The sequence below is a fragment of the Nicotiana tabacum genome, chromosome 8 (genome assembly GCF_000715075.1).
Source record: "Nicotiana tabacum cultivar K326 chromosome 8, ASM71507v2, whole genome shotgun sequence".
Lineage (NCBI taxonomy): Eukaryota > Viridiplantae > Streptophyta > Magnoliopsida > Solanales > Solanaceae > Nicotiana > Nicotiana tabacum.
In genome coordinates, this window is record NC_134087.1 from 54,336,163 (window position 1) to 54,341,540 (window position 5,378).

The 5,378-nt window shown below is 39.2% G+C and overlaps 1 pseudogene; it reads left to right on the forward strand.

The window, feature by feature from the left end:
• The first annotated feature begins 2,250 nt into the window (after positions 1-2,250).
• On the forward strand, positions 2,251-3,919 carry LOC107808922 (AT-hook motif nuclear-localized protein 22-like; annotated as a pseudogene).
• Positions 3,920-5,378: the final 1,459 nt, after the last annotated feature.

The following is a 5,378-nucleotide window of genomic DNA, read 5'->3' on the forward strand; positions in this document are numbered from 1 at the left end:
GCAAGTTGTGTGAGATCGTGAGCAAGTTGTCAAGTGCCACACTTGTGCTTAGTTCAATACTAAGAACGTGACATATAACACTAATAAGTTTTAGTTACATACACGACAACGCCTCAATGTACTTGATCGAGGATGTCGCGTTATGGTGGCGTCGAAAGTGTGCTGCCATGGACAAGGGGCTATGCAAGATTGAGACGTGGGAGAAGTTCAAGGAGGAGTTGAAAAGAAAATCTACCTGGTGAATGTGGTGTATGAATCTAGGCGGAAGCTAAGGGAGCTCCGCAGACAACCACAATTCAGGAGTATGTGCGCGAGTTTACTACCATAATGCTGCAAATCTCGTCATAGTCCGAGAAAGATTCCCTCTTCTACTTCATGGATGGGTTGCAAAATTGGGCAAAGCGGAAGTTAAGAAGACATCAAGTAACCAACGTGAACGAGGCCATAGGAGTAGTCGAGTCACTTGTTGACTTCAAGATGGAGCCTGCCAAGTCCACAGAAGGCAACACCGAGAGGGATGGGGGAGATCATGACAAGGACAACGGGAAAGGCATAGCCGAGGTATACAAGGGTAATGGCAAGGGGCCATCCCATAACGGATGGGGATCCAAGAGAAACGATAAAGGGATGGAAAACGGTAGCGAATACGTGCCGAAGGAAGGGTGCTGCTTTTGTGAAGGATCACATCAGGCAAGTAAATGCCCAGAGTTGGGGAAGCTTACAGCAATGATCAGAAACTTTGCTCAAGCACATAAGGGTGACACAGGAAAAACCACCTGCAATGGAGGGATGCGCTTGGAATCTGAGCCAAAAGTACGGGATTCCAAAGCCTATCTTGGCGCCATGCAATTGGAACATGGTGGCAGCAAGAAAAGTTGGGCGGACATACTTGAAGTGGATGGCGAGTTACAAAGTGATGGTACATTATTGGACTTAGATGATGCACGAAGCAGAGGGGTCAAGTTTGCTAGTAAGGCTCGGACCACGGAGGGCAGCCAAATAGGGAGTGGAAGCATGGACCCGATGCTTGAGAAGCTGCTAGACTTGGTCGAGTCATGGGGAGATTCAACCCAAGAGCAAGGAGAGGCATTCGATAGGCGGAGGATCGAGGCCATCATTGCTAGCCGTCCAAAGTACAAATGGGGCAAGAAGAAATATGACCAGTACCTTGTGACATGGGAAGGCGAACCGCTTCATAGAGCATCATGGTTAATGGACAAAGATCTCCGATGGTGCCAAGGCGAGGTGCGCATGTACGTGTCGATACTTTGTGCCGAGGGCGGCACAAAATTAGGTGGGGGAGAGTGTCATGACCCGCCACATCATCATATCACATAGGTGCCACTTGGCATATATTTTTGCCATATGGAAGGGTTACATAAGTTAGGGACTAGATCTTGGTGGAATATTCTAGAACTATGAATAATTTACTTGGGAAAGCTCTAAATATTTATGCACTTGTAGGAAGGTTCTAGAAAAATATAGAGGTTTCATTAGGAAGACCCTAGAACCCTATGGTATTGCTAGAAAAGTTCTTAGAAGATTCAAAGCTTGTAGAAAATTCTAGAGAAATGACTTACTTGTAAATATTAAGGATTTGTGTAACAATTAATATTTACAAACTAGCTCCTAGGAGACTAGTATATAAAGGGGGATATTCATTTGTAAATTACCAAACAAAACAATCAAGTTCTCTCTAATACAAAGCTTTCTTTAACAATTCTCATGTGCTCTAACATTCCCTTAGCGATCTTGAGTGTGGTAAGGCTGACTTGGTATAGTAAGATCGTGAGCAAGTTGTGCGAGATCATAAGCAAGTTGTCAAGTGCCGCACGTGTGCTTAGTTCAAGACTAAGAACGTGACATATAACACTAATAAGTTTTAGTTACATACACGTTTTTTTTTTTTTTACACTATATATCTATGGGTAAGTCTTTTTAAAATGCAAGATTTATAATACTGAAAATAAAATAAATTATCTACTACAACAGGATGGTATAAAAGATTCATGTTACAGTAACTTAAACTCAATTAATAATTGTTTTATATATATAAATACTAAGATATTCAAAGTACTTTTAATTTTTCAAAAGAGGTGTTAGCCATCCACAAAATTAATGAGCTTCCAAGATAAGCAGTCCTTTTGAAACGAGTAAAACAAATGAAGGACTAAGGAGAAATATTGATTGATTAATTTTTCTTATATACACGAAAGGGATTGACCATTGACCCCATGAGCAGGCAAAAAACCCAAAACCGGAACCAAACAACCCAATTACCCAACCATATATGGAAGATCTCATAAAGTCTCTTCTCACTTCTCAAGCTTCAGTTAGCTCACCCTAACTCAAAGCTGCTTTCTTCTTTCTCCAAGTGAAGAACAGAAATTTACCTATTTTTATTGTATAACAAAAAAGTTGTGATAAATAGGTTAACTCAGAAACCTATTCTTAACTGAGAGTAGACAGATCTCTAGTTAGCTCAAATCATTATAGCCTTTCCTTACTGTTACTTCCTTAATTTCTTAGACTCTAATTCACTGTACTACTCTTGGCTTAATTTCCATCTTTCTATATCCAACAAATAAGTGTAGAATTGAAGTCAAAGACTATGGATGAAGAAGGAGAAATGGGAAGAAGGCCTAGAGGCAGGCCCGCTGGATCCAAGAACAGGCCCAAACCACCCATTATCATCAACAGAGACAGCGCCAATGCACTCCGAACACATCTCATGGAAATTGCAGACGGTTGTGATATAATGGAAAGCGTTTCCAATTTTTCCAGGAGAAGACAAAGAGGAGTTTGCATTATGAGTGGAACAGGCAATGTTACTAATGTAAACCTAAAACAACCGGCTTCACCAGGTGAAATTGCAACTCTACATGGGCGATTCGAGATCTTATCGTTGTCCGGATCATTTTTCCACCACCAGCTCCTTCCGCAGCTTCTGGATTGACTATATATTTAGCCGGCGGGCAAGGACAAGTGGTGGGAGGTAGTGTGGTTGGCGCGCTAATGGCATCAGGGCCGGTTGTTATTATGGCTGCTTCGTTCGGTAATGCTGCTTATGAGAGGCTTCCTTTAGAAGAGGACGATCAAAATCCACTTCCAGTGGCTCCAGGAGGATCTCCTGGGGCTACTGGAGGACACGGACAACAACAACAATTACTAGCAGACGGATCGATACTTCATGTAATGCCACCAAACCTTCTTAACTCCATCCAGTTACCCCCTGAGGGCTATTGGGCAACTGGCCGACCTCCTTTCTAACTCCGAAGGAATTTATACAAGGGGTATCAATTCTTTCTCTTGATCTTTTTAATTCGCTCCTATTTTCTAGTATTACATTAGGAGATCAGGGAAGGGGGACAATAAGAGAAATCTGTTGGTGGCAGATTATCAAGAAATTTTGTTAGCTATGAGTAATTTAGCGACAAATCAGCGACGAAGTTCGTAGCTAATTCGAGTTTTTTTTAGTGCACAAGCACCACAAGATTGTAAGCCTTGGTGTGGTATTCTTTCTCTTGTTTCAATTGTCTAATTAGCTTCTATCCAAGAATTTTTAGGAAAAAGAATTAGGAAAAGGATTTATTTTGGGTCGTTGACCATTTTAAGTTTGTAATTCTTTGCTTTAGATAACTTTGGATTATATCCTTTTTCTACTAGATTTTGTATTGTATGTTTGATGATGATCAGTTATATATGTGCGGTAATTTGATCAAGTGAACTTATTAGTAAATTTCCTGTTTTCTTGCTGAGTCCCATGAGCTTATAATAAAAGGATTTAAATTCTTTCCAACTTTATAAAGCAAGTGGACGTTTGTACATGATTTAATTTTCCGTAAAACCGGCCCATAATTTGTATGAGATTCATCTGAAGAGAAAACGATACTCTTATTCTATAATTATGATACTAGAGTACTGCAGTAATATAATGAGTATATCATTTTTTCTTGATAAGAATGGTCTATGTATACAAGCTGACCTCATAGAAGAAGTCTTCTTTTATGAGGAATTCAAGATTTGGTATGGTAATTGGCAAACGACTGATGAAGCAAAGATATCGGTAGCAACTAGCAATATTATATACTCCAAAGTTTCCAACATTTTCATTAAGCAATAAAACAAGGTTGTTTGTTTTTCCATTCCTTGTATCATCTTCATAATCTTGGTAATTAGTAGTAGTAGATTTTAAGGTTTTATACATGAAGAGAGGAGACATCTGGAGGCCTGGACACTGGAATTTGCACGTGCACAGTGACTGAATAAGCTCTTTTTCGAGGCAAAAGCAATGTTTAGTGTGATTATACAGTCTGGTGTTGGCCTGGTTTGGACTGGACCATCTCTATCTTTGATCTGTATCTATTTCTTGAAGAATTCAAGATTTCCGTAACAATATCATACATGTTGATTTGAGCATATGTTTCTCTTGTGATTTGAGCATGTTGATAAGGGCATTTAAGATTTTATATATATGTATAATTTACATTTACATTATATTTACTATTTGACCAAAAAGTATTAATTTTCGGTTGAAACGATTATATTTGTTTATTGAAGAATTAAAGCTAGTTAATGATAATTTCTCCAAATACTAACTCGGAGGACGTGGTCAGCGTGTAGACAGATATGGGAGAGAATTAAGGATAACAACCAATAGATATCTAAAGAGACATGTGCAATAATAAAGGACTAACTAGCAATAAATAAATATAAATGACATTTAAGTAAATAGGAGGAGTGATTCACCCAATAATGAATGAACTAGATGATTGTTACTCCTGACAATGATGAGTAACAGATAAATCCTAGAATGTTCGGACTATTCTTGGATCTGATAGAAAAGTATGGAATAATGCGAGCAAGAATATTGATGAAAAGGTAAAGTTTGTGTTTTTGCTAGGGAGAAAGAATCTTTCTCTGAAAAGTGTTCTTATCAATTGAATGTTACATGCCCTCATTCATTGACCTTTTTGATTATAGGGGACATACCCCCAATAAACACTAATAGTACATATGCAGAGAATATTCAATGGAATATTCTCTTCAATATCCTATTCTAATAAACCAGCCGTTACAACTCTTTTTGCGGTGCTCGACATCGACCATCGTTTGCACCCTAACCACGAGCCTCACTATCTCTTGATCAACCTCAGCTGATTCTTTTCATGATGTTACTTTGCACAAAATACTGAGACAGATTTCGACCTATACAGTTAGTCCTTCCGCTTATTCAGGCCAACCCTAGATGGCCTTGATGAGCGGATTCTGTTTATCGTGGTTGGCAAAATTGGACGAGTGACTCGAGCATCGATGTTTTAGACGAGATGACGATGTGACATTTCGTGAGCCGCAACTTTCGGGATCACATCATTTCT